Source organism: Mytilus californianus, unplaced genomic scaffold, assembly GCF_021869535.1.
Source record: "Mytilus californianus isolate M0D057914Y unplaced genomic scaffold, xbMytCali1.0.p SCAF_20, whole genome shotgun sequence".
In the NCBI taxonomy this organism is placed as follows: Eukaryota; Metazoa; Mollusca; class Bivalvia; order Mytilida; family Mytilidae; genus Mytilus; species Mytilus californianus.
The window spans coordinates 8,246,355-8,255,009 of NW_026262669.1; the positions used below are offsets into that span (position 1 = coordinate 8,246,355).

The 8,655-nt window shown below is 32.3% G+C and overlaps 1 long non-coding RNA gene across 1 annotated transcript; it reads left to right on the plus strand.

The window, feature by feature from the left end:
- The first annotated feature begins 1,424 nt into the window (after nucleotides 1-1,424).
- On the plus strand, nucleotides 1,425-7,226 carry LOC127731773 (uncharacterized). The gene is made up of 4 exons (XR_007995749.1): nucleotides 1,425-2,688; nucleotides 3,743-3,772; nucleotides 4,227-4,373; nucleotides 6,698-7,226. It is a non-coding gene; the product is annotated as an uncharacterized LOC127731773 (long non-coding RNA).
- Nucleotides 7,227-8,655: the final 1,429 nt, after the last annotated feature.

The following is an 8,655-nucleotide window of genomic DNA, read 5'->3' on the forward strand; positions in this document are numbered from 1 at the left end:
TTTAATATTAAGAGTCTATATTTTAGAGTCTATTTTTTAAAAGATTGTTTTCTCTTAGCTAAAAATGTGTCCAAAAGGTAATATATAAGAAAGTGATTTATCAGATCAGTAAAAAACATGTAAACATGAGTGGTTTATTGTTCGATAGATTAAAGTTATTAATTCAAGAACGATAACGCAGAGGTTATTGGTCAAGTAAGGTTCAGACTTTGATCGAATAGTGTTCAGACCTTAAAGTCCTTTGGTCGAATATAATTGTTAAGACATTGAAAACAGGTCGATAACTGGTTAAGTATAGGTCAAGTGCAGGTTGAGTACAGGTCGAGATGTATTAATTAGATATAGGAAGATGTGGTATGAGTGCCAATGAGACAACTCTCCATCCAAGTTACAATTTATAAATGTAAACCATTATAGGTCAAGGTACGGCCTTCAACACGGAGCATTGGCTCACTTAAGACTGTTTCAGCTTATCGAGTATGAGTTCAGATAAGTGTGGTCAAGATAGGGGTCTGGGACAAGTTCAGACTGTTTAGTATGGTTCAGACTGAAGTCGAGTAAAATCGAGTAAAATTCAGACTAATTCAGAATGGTCGAAAAAAATCAATACTGTCGAGTACAAAAAGTGCCTCTTTCAGACTTTTACTGGTTTGTAGTGTATTCTATCGGCAATGAAACCGAGCATCATAATAAATATGATATTGACTCTTATAAAAGCAGTTTGAATCAGACCTTCAACATTCAGTAGATGTTTTGGAATACATACAAATTTCCTCTCCTCGTGAAATTTTATGAAATATATAACCTTTTATTCCTTTATAAAAAAAAAGACTAACAAAATGTTTCTTCATGTTAAACTTAAAACAGGTAACAAGAACAGTTAACTTTGTTTCTTACATGTGTTTAAAAAAAATATAAATAAAAATAAACTCTTTTATATTGCTACAAAAAATTCGTTGAAACCGACCAATTTCTAGTATGCCCATAAGACAGCAATTAAAATACACGAAACATAAACGTACAGTTAGACAAATGTTCCTCATCCTTAGTGAATCTTGGTGTAAGGGCCACGTAGCATTAAAATACATGCTTACAGACACAGTACCTCATAGTACATAGCTATAGCATTGTACATGTCAAACGATTTGGAAATGTGACTAAATAGGAAAATTTCAATGATAAAGGCAACAGTAGTATACCGGTGTTCAAAAGTCATAAATCGATTGAGAGAAAACAAATCCGGGTTACATATATATAAGAAGATGTGGTATGAGTGCCAATGAGACAACTCTCCATCCAAGTCATAATTTGTAAAAGTAAACCACTATAGGTCAAAGTACGCCCTTCAACACGGAGCCTTGGCCCACACCGACCAGCAAGCTATAAAGGGCCCCACAGATGACTAGTGTAAAACTATTCAAACAGGAAAACCAACGGTCTAATCTATACAAAAGACGAGAAACGAGAAACATTTATGAAACACATCAACAAACGACAACCACTGAACATCAGGTTTCTGACTTAGGACAGGTGCAAACAAATGCAGCGGGTTTAAACGTTTTAATAGGCGCCAACCTTTACCTTACCAGCAACAATAGTGTAACATCACAACACAGAAAGACACACTATAAATTATCAATTGAAATGGCTTAACTCAATCAAAAGACAAATTAACAAAAACAAATGAACATACACTGAACAAATAAATTTTATCTATGACACAATGTAAATACAAAATTAATAAAACTAGGGGGTTAGATGTAAAACAATATCAGAAAGACAACCATAACCTTGGACAAAATGCCGCCAAAGAAAATAACGTTCACAGGTAAATAAAAATAATTTTGTTGTAAGGTATACATGGAGTACGGAAATAATTTTTACAAAATAAATAATTTTGTTGTTCCTAGTGCGAGAACAAAAGTGAAAACTTATCGTCATATTAAACACTTATCAAAGGTGGTATATATTAAAAATAGTGAGACTAGATATAACACTGAATACGTAAACATTAAATAACACAAATACATTACAAATTGTATCAACAGGTCAAATTAACACGAAAGTACGATTTGAGTGTACTCGCAGTTACTAAAAGTACAAACTAAAACCGAGGGAAACACATCAACTATAATAGAAAAAACAAAGGAACAACAGGAACACTGATTTGCAACAAAAGCAAACGCCAACATACAAAGAAACGAATTATTTGATAACAACTGCCATATTCCTGACTTGGTACAGGACATCTTTAACCTTTTCTTAACAGGATCTCACATCAACATTTTTTTTACGTAAGTAGTGTTTCCTGAATATTCTCCGTATTTAGTCATAATTGCAAGACACACACATAATGTAAAAAACGCCCTCTAGTGATATTTCAAATATTATAAGCGTTCCTACGTTATGCCTGTATCACAATAATTATGAGTGGGTAAATTTGAAAAAAATAATTTATCATGTAATGAATGTTACACTAAGATAGTGATATTGATCATAATTTAAATATATTACACACTCGTTAACCTTAAGGTATCAGTTTGAACTATCGAACTGTCTAAATTAAATAGTATATATTCACTTAATCTTTGACATAGATGTATTTACCTAGGAGCTGACTTTCGTCTAAGATGGAAATCCTGAAAAATCCGAGCATACATATGTGTCTACTGTTTTTGCTGATAATAGGTATACATTTTTTTCCATTTATTTCATTGTATTTGGAATTTAATTTGATTTGTGATCAAAGTTTCAGAATGATACGTATCTGGTTTTAATGAAAAATCTCCATAATGTCTGACGTTTCATGAAGTTTTCCTTCTGCAAAATGTAATGTTACTGGTTATTCGTCATCAAAAAATATTCAACGGCGCACTTCGAAATTGTTGCGACTATTAATTACGCCGTCAAAGTCTTAATATATTCATCTTAATATCTTCTTGTAATATTTTTTTGAGAATAAAGTTGCTTTCACATACAGTGCACGAAACACGAAATAGCTTTTCTTTCCCTCCAGCACCTGTATGATTAAATGCACAGTGTTTTGGTTGTATGAATATATCTCCCGAAATTAAAGAGTTACTAGTTTTTTAAGCCAGCGTTTTACGGTGATATCATTTATAAGGCTATCAAATTTAAGAGTTGTCCCTGATAAAAATTGTTTGAATTCAATCGACTTATCGATAATGTTATTTGTAAACCGTTGATTTTCAATTATTGAGGTTTGCTATAGCTTCGATTTGCTACAAACTCAAACCCTAAAATAGTATATCAACTGTAAATTAAAATTTCGATTAAAACTAATATGGTCAATTTGTGTCATTTAGGCATCACGTATATTCACATTTTTTTGAACGCATGTTTTCTTGAAATTAAAAAAATATATTTATCATTAAATTGATTAACACAATTTTCGGAATTAAAAGAGTAAAGAAGCTCCAAAATCTAAGATACCCTTTTTGTTGTTAAAATACACACTCAAATTCTTTCACCATGTATCAGTTCAACATGATATGATATATCAACCATATTTATAATTTTTGCTTCTCTACACACCTGGGAAAAACATAATGAAGATCAGGACAACTTAAAAACAAAAACAAAAACAAAAAAACATATTGGCCTATATATCCACGTGCAGGATGAATTAGTAGGATCAGTGAGACTCTTTTTCAAAAATGAAAAAAAACCATATCGTGTCTAAAATCTTCATACATTTTATTAATATTCTTTTTATTTACAGGTTCTTCAAGATGATATCCAAGAGATTATGGTGACTTTTTAAAACTTATTTTATCTTACATTCTTAATTTCGTAGTTTTTATTACAATTTCTGAAAAATATTTTGAAACGAAATAGCCATTAAAAATCAATTCGCTATATTGTAGAATCGCAAATATAAATAAAACGATATCATACATATATTCAACTTCTGAAGCTATATGGCATTGAACTTCTTAATTGATAAATATGTGAATGATTTTAACAGATAGGTTACATAACCTGAAAAGAGTAATTCTTTAGCATTCGATTTTCAGTAATGATATACTAGAAACAACAATATGGTACACCAAATATCTTTTAAAGTTTTATTTTTAGTATTAATATTTGACATAACTTATAATGTATTATTTATTTCATTAAGATAAACACATGCATTTGTTTGTTAATTTTGTTATTTTTCATTGTATTGTAAATGAAATGATTAAAATATAATATGTTTGCAGGTGATGAGGAGAATAAAAAGCAGTTAGAGACTAGATATGCTGATGCAACGTCCGTACCTGAAGCCGAACACAATTCAATCCTCACAAGACCCGGGCAGTGAATGTCCAAAATATCATTCCTTATATCCAAGTTAGAATTGCTTACAAGTAAATTATGTATTTCAATAAACAATTATGTAGGTTTTTGCATGAAATGCTTTGGGTTTTTTTTTTGTTTTTTTTTTTGCATTATACATCTTAACAACTCTTTTCTAAAACACGAATATTGTCCTGTTGAGAATCACTACCTGACAGTATGGGAAATGTTCAAAAGTCATAAATCGTTTGAGAGAAAACAAATCCGAGTTACAAATTAAAACCGAGGGAAACACATCAACTATAAGAGGAAAACAATGGGTAAAGTGTACTCATTAGAGATACTGCATAACCAGTGACACATATTATCAATGTTTATGGGAGTGATAATTACCGTTACTATTTTGTGTGTCAATTTGTCGACAACAAAACAAACTTATGAGTTTTCTAGGAAGTCCTTACACATTACCTGTTGTATCATGATAAGTTCTATTTTTGCTCAAAAGCTGTTGCTCGAATTAGAACCATTTTTAATTTGACTCTTCCTAGATGAATCTATTCAGATTAAGATTTCCATAAGGCAACCAATAACAAGAGTCTAAATACTGATAAGCATATGTTATTACAATACTAACACTGCAATTTGCTCATTGTTTTGTTGCAATTGTAAAATATTAGTACATTTAGTATGTTGGTAAGTTTTCAGTAACAAATTACATTTGGATTTTAAAAGTGACCTACATTTGACCTTTATGTAATTCGTTGACCAAATTTTGCTTGAAACTTCTGTTGGTTGATCTCAGTCAACAATGCAAAATCAGGTTCATGTATACAGGTGTTTAGATATTTAAATATATTCATAAGTTGTTTGCCTGTGAGAGAGCTTTCACATGTTTATTACTTGGATGGAGAGTTGTCTCATTGGCACTCATACCACATCTTCTTATAATGTCCTTGAATGGTGTAAACTTCCCACTAACACCATACACCATTACACCATTCACCATACATCATTACACCATGCACCCTGTGCCATTACACCATACACGTTACACCTTTGTACCATACACCTTACACATTACACCATAATGCCATTTAATTTCAAAGAAAGCGTGCGACTACAAAATTATTTATTTATCTTAAAAAACGAATTTTAATCACAATATTGTAAATTAATGTATAAAATCAAAAATCAGTTCTTATCAATATTTTCATAGTTTTAAATGTCGTACACCATTCATTCACACCATTCCCGATCGCACGTTACACCATTACACCATTCCCTTTACACCATACACCATAGCACCATACACCTTCTACCATTGCACCATATGCCATACACCATTACACCATACACGTTTTTTTGGGGTTTACACCATCCAAGGGATGTATCTATAACATTGTCTTTTGTCGTTGTTGACCTACATTTATTACACCATGAATAATAAATATTTACAACATTAACATATATATAAACCTTATGATTAAAACTCATTTTTTTTTAACCCACCCGTTGAACCTGATAGTGAACGAAGTAACAAACGATTGCACGTTTTCCTTGACATATGACAAACAAAATGATCACAAATACTCCCATTAACTTCTTAAATAGTAGATCGGATAGACCAGCAGCGATTATCAAGTGTATCTAAAGTCTAGTTGACCTAACTAACAAAACAAAACTGTCGTTTTCCGCAACCCACAATTATGTAGAGAACAATATTACGCAGTCACAATAATATTATAATACTTATATATCTATATATGTGTGTCTTTGGTGACTTGATTGTAACAATATCACATGTACATGTACAGAACACATCGTGGAATTGACCGAAATGCTTGCCTTGTCGACGCACCCAGTCTCTCTCCTTCGCGAGTTTATAGAATCCAATCAGATACTGTTTGTTACCTTGATTTGTCTCTTCGAGTCTATTTGCGAGATTTCAGCATCGGTTATTTGTGTCGCCTAGGTCTATAAGCCTGTTATTTTTATGAGTCTTTTCCTCCTTCGCAAGTTTATAGAATACCATCAGATACTGTTTGTTACCTTGATTTGTCTCTTCCAGGTCTATTTGCGAGATTTTAGCATCCGTTATTTCTGTCGCTTAGATTTATAAGCCTGTTATTTTTATGAGTCTTTTCCTCCTTCGCAAGTTTATAGAATCCCATCAGATACTGTTTGTTACATTGATTTGTCTCTTCCAGGTCTATTTGAGAGATTTTAGCATCGGTTATTTCTGTCGCCTTGATTTATAAGCCTGTTATTTTTATGAGTATTTTCCTCCTCTGGTTTGAGTCAATAATTCAGGCAAATGTTTAAAGAGTTAATTAATTATAAGGAAACTTTAAACCAATATATACTTGCTATATTCAGATATTATGAAATATTTCAGATTTAAAGGACAACATGTACCAATCGATGTTGAAAATGACCACTTCGTACTCACCACCAACACAAGTGAATTCACATTCAAGAGATGACGATAATGTGCCTACGCACACCAATGACCTTAATCAAAATAACCCTTCCACATCAACTGCAGTGTAATTATACATTGAGCTGTGTACCAATGGAGGAACACATACATTTTTGTATTTACAAAACAATCTGTTCATTCCTGAACAAATAACATTTGTGTATTTGATAAAGATATTTAAAAGTTACTAGAACACACCCGCGAAATCGCGGGCATTAGAGCGTAATTGAAAGTATGTAAACTGTTGTAGGATGAATTTTTGTAAAAGATTTATGACTGGAGAATTTCAGGAAAGGTATCAAAAGTCATCGGTACTTGGGGATAGGACAATTTTTTTTAGCCCTCCCCCTTTTTTCCAAAGTCCGTTAATTTTTGTTTTCTGTTTTTCTGTATACTATGCACATACATATACTTTAAATAAAGTGTATTTGCTATTTACTATCAATTCCAAGTTTACTATCCACGGCGGTCACTGATATATTATATAGACTAAGAGACTATCCAAGGCGGTCAATGATATATAATATAGAGACAGTTATAGTAACATAAACTTGAAACTTTAAAGTTGAAGCACGTTGCAATATGGACACCGTTTCAATGATACACGACTGAGATACAAGAAATTAATTGAAAGAATTCCCGTGCGGATATCCTTCACTTGCCAATGTTTTAGTTTGAGTGTAATTATAAAGGGATATTCCTATTTACTATGAGTAGTTCGATAATACTGTTTACTGGTCTTGAGGATATTATCAGCTCACTAGTAAGTGCTTTGGTACTGGCACGATATATAACTTATTATTCTAAAATGTTCCAGTGACAAATTGAGAAAAAAATAATGAAACAAATGCTTTAAAGCAAAGAAGATCGTAGATAAATTAAGCAATTTTTTAAGGTCTTTTTTTTTGAAAATATTCCGGACGCCATCTCGAGTTCGCTGACAGTTATATTGTATCTGGTTCACAGATGACGACGGGTATGTTCCAATGATCATGTTTTGCTCGAATATTACCTTCCTAATTAGACTTATTACGGAGTTACTACTAACATGAGCAACACGGCGGATGTCACATGTGAATCAGGATATTGCAGAGCATATGATATCATCCCCGGTTTTTTTGTGCGGATCGAGTTGCCTAGTCTTTATTTTTCTAAGTTGTGTTTTGTATGATGTTGTTTGTGTTTAAAATGTTTTTAGTTCTAAGCCTTGGCATTGTCAGTTTTTTCTTCGACTGATAAGTTTGATGATCCCTTTGGTAAATTTCACTTTTCGCTTAGTCATATCACTCCAAATGTATATGTGTATCATTAGCTTTCAAAAGAGGGACGAAAGATACCAGAGGGACAGTCAAACTCATAGATCGAAAACAAACTGACAACGCCATGGCCAAAAATAAAAAGACAAACAGACAAACAATAGTACAGATGACACAACATAGAAAACAAAAGACTAAGCAACACGAACCCCACCAAAAACTGGGGGTGATCTCAGGTGATCCGGAAGGGTAAGCAGATCCTGCTCCACATGTGGCACGAAATGTTTTGGTTTGAACGTTCCTTAAGAAGGTAATTTAAAAAAAATGAAAAAGGGTGCTTTGAACGCAACACATCTTTAAAGTGTTCTTTGCATTTTAATAACTTTAATAATGACCAAAAACCACCAAAATCAAATGTTTTAACACATTAAATCAACATATTTACGGAAGCTTTAATTGCTCACAGACATTTCGCTGCTACCTGTTTACTTATTATTCACGGAGGTGTTTAAACAGTTAACTGCTAACTGTACCACTGTATCAATCATCAACATTTCTTCATGTCAAAGACGACAATTATTTTAGTACTTTATACATGTTAAATGCACAATGTTGGCT